At 39.9% G+C, this 8693-nt stretch overlaps 2 long non-coding RNA genes across 4 annotated transcripts; both read left to right on the forward strand.

The window, feature by feature from the left end:
• Positions 1–2675: 2675 nt before the first annotated feature.
• On the forward strand, positions 2676–7209 carry LOC309505134. Of its 3 annotated transcripts, XR_014208313.1 has the most exons (4): positions 2676–2742; positions 2959–3065; positions 4892–5145; positions 6913–7209. It is a non-coding gene; the product is annotated as an uncharacterized lncRNA (long non-coding RNA). The 3 variants fall into 3 exon arrangements; XR_014208314.1 differs by having other exon boundaries at positions 2686–3065; XR_014208315.1 differs by lacking the exon at positions 6913–7209 and adding an exon at positions 5282–5357 and having other exon boundaries at positions 2686–3065; positions 4892–5189.
• Positions 7210–7225: 16 nt separating this feature from the next.
• On the forward strand, positions 7226–7759 carry LOC309505127. Its single transcript, XR_014208304.1, has 4 exons — positions 7226–7256; positions 7335–7418; positions 7498–7586; positions 7672–7759. It is a non-coding gene; the product is annotated as an uncharacterized lncRNA (long non-coding RNA).
• The last annotated feature ends 934 nt before the right edge of the window (positions 7760–8693 follow it).

Below are 8693 nucleotides of genomic sequence, written 5' to 3' on the forward strand. Positions count from 1 at the left end.
TCAAGTATCACTGACAAAGGCTCAAAAGAGACCATGACTTTCTAAAAGATCTTTTAAAAACAGATTGTTTGTGTTTTTTGTTTTACTTTTAGGACTGGAGAAAATCTGGCAATGGGATGTCACGACTTCTTTTCTGTTTGTTAAATGCTCAGTTAGGTTTGGGATCTCTGCAAAGGAGTACCTTCTCACAACATAGCGACACTTTATAGTTAACTTAATGAATTACTAACGTAATGATAGTAGTAGCAAAATGAAAAAATATCATTGCCTTTTAATGTGTTATGTATTCTGTGATTTACAGTATCCGCTACGTTTGCTTATGATAAAACAACTAAATTTACATCATATTTTCTTCAATAAATAACATGATTTAAATACTGTGTGTTGCGTTCCCTCACATTACCTCTTTATGTCTCTAACACTGGTGGACATCTTTATTACAAGACTGCAGACGGATCAAACCGTCTAGTTGTCATCAGTGGTGTAGTGGTAAAAAAAGAGGTGGGTAAACTATAAATTCTGGTGGACCATGACGTGGTCACCCGGTATGTGTATCCTGATGACATTGCTATAGGCTATCATTTGATGGTAGCTACTACCAAGGGTATCACTGGTTGTTCCCTCATCATAGGTCACACAATCACTATTCAATTCATACATTAATCTAAGTTCTTGTTAAAGAGACTCAAAAAGGAATAATATGGTTGAAATCTATAAAGTTTAGGCTACTAAATGACAAAACAGAGAGAACAAAAATATTTAAGAGAGATAGAGAGGGAGGCTTATATCCAGGGCTTCCAATGCAATGCACTTGTAGCCTACATAATGATTAGGGATTTGGGATTATTTTCATAGTCGATTAATCTGTTGAATATTTCCTCAATTAATTGATTAGTTGTTTGGTCTATCAGAAAAATGTGGATCAGTGTTTCCCTGTAAATGGGAAAAGTCTTTAACCTGGTGCAGGCTTGATTCCCTCTGAATCTCTTGTACAGTTGGGTGTTGACATGCTCCCTACATTAAATCAGCTGCCTGTAATGAATAAAAATAAAAAATAAAAACTTTTTTTTGCATCGTTTTAATAATTTCCTGTTGCGGCTGCGATCAAGTTTCATTCTCGCGCAGCTTGTTTAGTAACTTCACGAGCGTGTGTTTTCTGCTACGTGTGTGCGCCGTTCTCTTGTTCCATGTGTGTGTGTGTGCAGTGGTGTAGTCTACGTGATACGCAGGTATACGCCGTATACCCACTAGAAAAGGCCAAGGATTTGCGTATACCCACTTAAAAAAAGCGTGAGGATACGTATCAACTTCGTTTTGTGTCAGAACTTTCACACTTTCATTCATAAATTCACCCCGTCTGTGTTTGCGAAGCGACGGATCGAATCGCGGAATCCAGTCACAAATGGAACTTGCTATATAAGATAGGCTAGTTTTGAATGAATAAATCAAAAGTAGCTGCTGTACAATGAATCAAATCTCGATATGGACTAGTGTCTATGAATATTAAAGCTAAAAGAGACTGCAATTGTTCTACGCGTCTCTGGGAATGAGCGCTCCGTGTGCTCCACTACACACACACACACACACACACACAGAAGCACGCGTGACTCACGCTCGTGGTGTTTTCAGCGTTTCACTGTATTGAGACATGATGTAGGCTACACATGTGCATTTCATCGCAGAGCTGCTATGAGAGTCACTTGATGAGAATTTCACCATTTCATTTGATAAAACTATCGTCATTTATTCGTTTCATATACACACAGAAACTGTTATGTCTTTACGACAACCTGTCAAAATAAAAGTTCTGTATAACTTGAAGAAATTATAACAGAAATATATTACTATTGCACAGAGTATACTTCAGGCCTAATAATAATAATAATAATAATTATAGTTTATTAAAACACACAGAAACTCAAATGTCTACAACCCACCAAAATAAAAGTTCGGTATAACTCAAATTAATTAGAAAGGAATTGCACAGTAAAATGTTTTTTAAAATAACATTTTTTTCAAAAACACCATTTCTAAAAGTAAATTTGTATTTGTGCCTATAATGTTTTTTTTTTTTTTATTGTTGATAATTGTCAACTGATAAAACCTGTGCTTCAGGGACCATATTCATATAACAAATAAATAAGTTGATAACACTTAGTATTTCATAATGCTCTCAATTACATGTCGATGCATACTGTATGCATTAGTGAGTGTGGTGGTGCTTATGGGGTGACGCTCTGGGCTGGGTGAGTATGCGGCGGGGTGGGGGGGTGGGGGGGAGCTGGGGGTGTTATATTAGAGTATACTCACTACAAAAAACTAGACTACACCACTGTGTGTGTGTCTGCGCGCTGCGCTCTCTGCTCAATGTTCTGCTCCGTGTTTGCGCTGCGCGTTCTGCTCTGTCCTTAACGGCCCAAATGCTCGAATCATGTACCGATCGGCGATCACGCACTGGAAAAGCAAAGTCCGCTCAAATAACGTGAAATTTAGAGGTGGATAAACGCATTTTGTAGGTGGGCAAACGCTATTTCCGAATTTTGGGAGGTGCGTAAACGGCGTTTACGTGCGTTTAGCCTCCACTACATCCCTGATTGTCATGGATGAGAAACAGAAGGAACGAGTCCTTCGGGACTGCCATGACAGCCCAGCTACAGGTGGGCATCAGGGGATAACAAGGACATTTAATAAGATTGCAAGCGCATACTACTGGCAAGGCATCTTTCGGACGTCACGAAGTGGGTAAGATAATTGTAGACTCAAATTCCCGAACCACAAGATGGTTTCATACAGCCCCTCAAGTGTAAATAATTAACTCATGGGTACGTTATGTAGAGGCCACGACATATTATATTGAGGCCACAAGATCATATTATATTAAATACTTAATGGTGTTAAGTCGTGTCACAAAGTATACACCATTCTTTTTGATGTTTCACCGGCACTCAAACACGCCAGAGGTTCTAAACACAAAGGTAGTATCTGAGACAGATTGCTTTGTAGCAGAGGATCCGAATATTGTAATGCCAACACGGATAGTAGAGGTGACAGCAGTACAGGCAAAGGTAATTGTCTCTAGTATGAACTATAATTAAGTAATAATTCACATTATTTAAGGTATTCTATTAAAGGGATACTTCAGCTCTGGGAAGATGAATTTAAAATAGGTCATTTAAGTAGAAGAAATGTGAAGAAATTTTTGAATTTGGAGCTTTCTAGACTGAGAAAAGCCAGAAAATGTATTTTTGGCTTATGTGGATGAAAGACAACAACTCCCAGTATGCACTTGCTTCGCTGCCCTAGGAGGCCACGCCTACCGGTAAGAGAGCGCAGTTGAACAACAAGGCTATTAGGCTAGCCTACGTGATGAGTTTGCCAGGGATTTAGAGATCGCCCAAAATGTCTGGGATTCGGCTTTTGCGTTCTACAGTCGCCATTCATTATGTTTACTGTGGCGAGCAGGACGAGGCTGACGGCCGCGGGAGAACGGCGCGAGGCCGGTGGCGTCATTACTGAGACGCGCCGGGTCTTGCATCTCTCACGGAGGAGCGGGAATTTTCTTAGCAATGGTAAAACGCACATCAACCGATCACTTGGGCTACGTTCACACTGCAGGCTGAAACGACCCAATTCCGATTTTTTTGCCCCTATGCGACCTGTATCTGATCTTTTCATGACAGTCTGAACGACACAGATCCGATCTTTTCAAATGCGACCCAGGCCACTTGGGTATGTGGTCCCAAATCCGATACATATCCGATCTTTTCAAATGCGACTTCAGTCTGAACGGCCAGGTCGCATTTATCCGACCCGCACGTCATTGATACGCGAAAAACGTCATAATCCTGCGTTGAAGTAGTCGTCGGTTTGAAAACGGACTGCATATTCGTCGAGCTGAGGTAAATCTGCCGAACGGGTCGACCTCGACGAGCCCGTTAATAAAAAAATAAAATAAAATAAAAAGCCCACGGCCATTATATACGTTATGTTAACTTATTTGTGCTGAATCTGATATTAGATAGATCAGCGGCTGCTGTCTGGCTCTTGTGTAACGGTCGCTGCGCGCGCTCGTGTGTGTGTGTGTGTGTGTGTGAGAGAGAGAATCACAGTTAAAGTTTAGCTACTTCCGCAAACAAAAAGTGACGTCGTTGACCGTTGAGTACTCTTCTGCGCATGCGAGTCACTTCTGGGTCATTTCACGTTCACACAGGAGATCACAAAAGGTCGCATTTAATTGGAAATGTGAACGGCCTTGCAAAAAAATCGAATTTTTTCAAAAAATCGGAATTGAGCATTAAGCCCTGCAGTGTGAACGTAGCCTCGTCTAGCGTTCATGTAAACACTACATTCAGACTCACCAATCGGAATGAATTCAGTTAGATTGAAACAAAAGGTGTGCATGTAAACAGTGAATGGCGACCGCAGAACGCAAAAGCTGAATCCCGGACATTTTGAACGATCTCGCCCGCCGGACAAGTCCGGGAAAAGGAGGATGGTAACCCCTACTTACTCAGCTTTCTCCTACTATTCAGCTTTCTCCACAGAACAAGAGCCTGTTAGCTTAGCTTCCAAAGAAAGACGGCTGACACTGTGTACATTCTGTGAGTCAGATCCCACCCTCTATGGGCGGGTTGAACACATGCGGAACAACGCCTTGGCTGTAGTCTTTAGCCTCTGGCCAGAAAATCCTCCGATGACGCAAAATGACGATTTTTGCGTCATCGGAGGATTTTTTCCAGACAAAAAATACATAAATCTCTTGTCTCAGGGGGATATGAGGGTGGAAAGCATGGTAATTCGAAAATACTACAGGTTTTCTACTAATACAAAGCTTAATGCTAAATCCTGAAGTATCCCTTTAAGTCTGTTTATTGTACATTATCTTCATAAGGTGCGGGATCACATTGAAAAAGCACAGGGGAAGCAAAAGGCAGAGTACAAGTCCCGGAAAAGAAAAAATGTGAAATCATTTCACATCCATGAAGGAGAGGAGGTACTCAAAGCAAACAAAAGAAAAGAGGGACGCAAAGGTGGACGTTTAGAGGGGAACTGGACAGGCCCTTTTGTAGTCAAAGACATTACCGGAAAAGGGGTTGCTACACTTGCAGACAAATCAGGCAACATTCTCCGCCAGAAAACCAATGTGTCCCAACTCAAACCATTCCTGCGGCGTGACATTAACCTGAATGGTGAGAAAGGCAGTACATTACAGTAGATGGTCCACTTTTTGAAGTAAATGTTTATGGCAAATTTAAAATATTACATATACAACCTTTTTCAGTGAAAATTCATGATGACCATGATTCTTACTGCCTGAAGACAGACATGGCAGGAGGTGATGCATCACGCACAGGAATGCTTTATTTGATTTAATTTTTAAAAAGTACAATAAGTAACTTTGACAAAGATTTGTGACTGATCCAAATGTGTTTACAGAAATTGAAAAATAAAATCAGTTTTCCGTGGATCGCTTTCACATCTTGGAGCTAGAAGAGGTAAGATGTCAAATAAATGGAAGTCTGTTATATATTATATAATATTATATATGTAAGACAATTACAAAGCTTTTTTTTTTCTAGGAAATGTATATGAGAATTTTGAGTGAGGAAACCGACAGAAAGCGGCCACTCATTCAGTTTCCGAGATGCCAGGCCACAGTTGAAGATTTCGAGACACTGTGTCCACAGAAGAAAAGTTTCCCATGGCTGAATGACGACGTTAGAATTTTAATTTGCGAGTCTCTATTTGCCCCAATGGAATAAATGCTTTGTGGGATCTCCATATCTCAGCTCTGGAAGGCTCTAGATCCTCCAATCATGCATTCATGTCTATGTCTCAGCACCCTCTAACAGAATCCAAGATTTCAAGAATATCCAAGAAACTTTATTTTTTGACCCAAAATATCTATAAGGTACGTGTCACAGGGTAAGCCTGTGACTATGCATGGACTGAACACGCGCACACACACACGCACACACACACACATTTCATACATACACCGGCGTCATGTTAACACGGTCTGTTTGCCGGCACTGACAATCATGTATACACGGACTTGTGTAGAATTTGATGTTATTGTATGTTTAAAGGTGTGTTGTGGTGTATTATGTCCTGTATGTTGATATTACCTGGTTTACGCGAGATATATGGGGAATCAGTGGCTGTAACATCAGCGCATATAACATGATAGGATTGTTGTCTTATGTACAGAAATAAATCACCCCACCATTATTATTTGATTTATATAGTTTATTAAGTACAGTGTTAAGAGTGATACAAATATACTTACGACATTTAACGAGTCATTTGCCAAACCTGTTCAGTTAAAAATCCGGTCTATTTATACATGGTGTTCGCGCCATCTTGGTAGCGCGTGCGTCCGGGTGTGTGACGTCACCGGGGGTTCCATCCGTCATAGCTGTACAAAAGTTATTTGTTTTATTATTTGTGTGTACATAATGTGTGTGTTATGTGTGTATCTGCAGATATGAGTTATGGTATTTATTATTGTTATTATTATATGTATATGTGATTTATGTGAAACATAGTTACCTTTCAAATGGTATGTCCCGGACCAGGGGAGGAGTTAGGCCTATAAAATGGCTCCAGAAATTTAGCATGGGGTTGGGAAGTGCTGTTTGTGTCGTGCGATTGCATGTACAGGTCAGAGTTTGTCTTGTTAATATAATTTATTTTTGATCATGTGTTTGGTGCAGTTTGTATTTTGTTGTTTAAATTTTTGTTTTTGTGTTTTTTTTTCCCACAATTATTGAGCGTCTCATCGTGTGGCAAATAAAAAAAAAGCTCTCTTGAACTTGACCAATGGCTTCCTCTGTCACTTTGGGCCTCCATCCGCTACTGCTATCGTAACAGTACGTACACCTTATAGTTTTTTTGGGGCAAAAAATAAAGTTTCTCGGATATTCTCGAAACCGTGGATTCTGTTAGAGGGTGCTGAGACATAGACATGAATGCATGATTGGAGAAATTTTGGGACTCAGGCGAGCCCTCCATATGTGTCCAATGGCAGCTTATTTATATGGTCTTTTGTACACGAACCTCCTATATGTACTTCTTTTATTATTCAACAACATTTTATTGAAATCTACTATTTCTTTTAGATTCTTGACACAAGGATTGCACAGCTCTGTAAAGCACATGGTGGAACTGCTTTACAGGTGCACACGTTCGTTCTCTGGTGGCGATCCTTCACTATGAAGAAATATGTGGATGACAGTCACATTTCTTGTCTGAAGGTAAATGAAAATCTATGAAATAAATTTCAGGGGCAGGGGACACACTTACTTACTTATTTACTTAAAAATATTTTCAAGGACCTTGATGAGAATGACACAGTCCTTATTCCAAGAATTGTTGGTGGACAGAGCCCCGAAAAGGGAAACCACTTCATTTTGTGGGTATGTATGGAAAAAAAAAATACATTTTTGCTCAACAGTTGTTACTCTGGTTAAAGCGGTTTCTGTTTATGTTGTAAAGGTCTTGGATGGTTTGCTGAATCGTATTCGAGTTTACGACCCCACTGGCAACTACAAGTCAATTTCTGCGATGGACCTGGCCATACTATGGTATTTTGTGCTTTGTAAATGTCAAAATTGTTATCTTTATTTACTAATGTACATTTATTAATTTCTTTTTTCTTTTGTGCAAAAGCAATGCCTTCCGAAATACTTGGGACTTGGGAAAATGGACTGTTGAGTACCCAGAACAGTGGAGGCTGGCTGGCTCTAACAACTGTGGGGTTTTGGTTTGTACAGCAAGTTAAATAAATGCTTTTATTTATTTATTTTATTTTATTTTTATCTACATTACTTTAACAACTGTGTTTATTTCATTAGATGGCAGAAATAGAGGTGAGGGACAAATGGACCTCCATGAAAAACGAGGTGATACAGGGAGACGATCTTTGGCATATCACGCATCATCAATGGCAGCATATGCTGTTCAGCATATGACGTATAAAAGGTATGTGTAAAATGTGTGTCCTCATTCATATACATGGATTTCTCAGCGACGTCATCACTGCTTGCGCACGCAACCTGGAGGCAGAAAGACCCGCGGTCTTCGTACCGGAGTAAAGGGTTTAGGCTAGTAACAAAGTGGTGGTGTTGTCGCTAAGTCAAAATGCCAAGGAGTTGTTGCGTAATTTATTTACATGCAGGCCTATCTGTTGTGTTTTATCTGCTCATTTAAATTATATGTGTTGTAAGTAACTCCAAATCTAGGCGAATGGAAGAGTGGGACAGAAGGAGGAAGTTGTATGTTATATTCTTTCTATTCATAATTTGACGAGCTGCACATGACCGACCACATAGCTAGTTATATGCATCAAGGGATTTGTACGCTCTAATCATTTCTCTTGTATACACACTTGGTGTCTGAATAAGATAATTATATATATCAGGCCATACAATTGCTGGCCACTTCTTGTCATCCACAATCCAAAGATCGTCATGTATTGCGTAGGGATCCGGCAAGATCTCACCAATGCTGAGAGTAAGTTTTTTGATATAATCGCCACGGTCGGAGGTACTAATGGCTTCCCACATAATCCATCGTCAAATCTTTGATTTACAGTAAAGTAACGTTATATGTGTCATGAAATGTTGCAGGTCGTAAAGTAACGTAAACAAGGTTAACTTATATAAAAGCAAATTCGGGCTAAAATAGATGCT

The sequence above is a fragment of the Leuciscus leuciscus genome (assembly GCF_965113295.1).
Source record: "Leuciscus leuciscus genome assembly, chromosome: 8".
Lineage (NCBI taxonomy): Eukaryota > Metazoa > Chordata > Actinopteri > Cypriniformes > Leuciscidae > Leuciscus > Leuciscus leuciscus.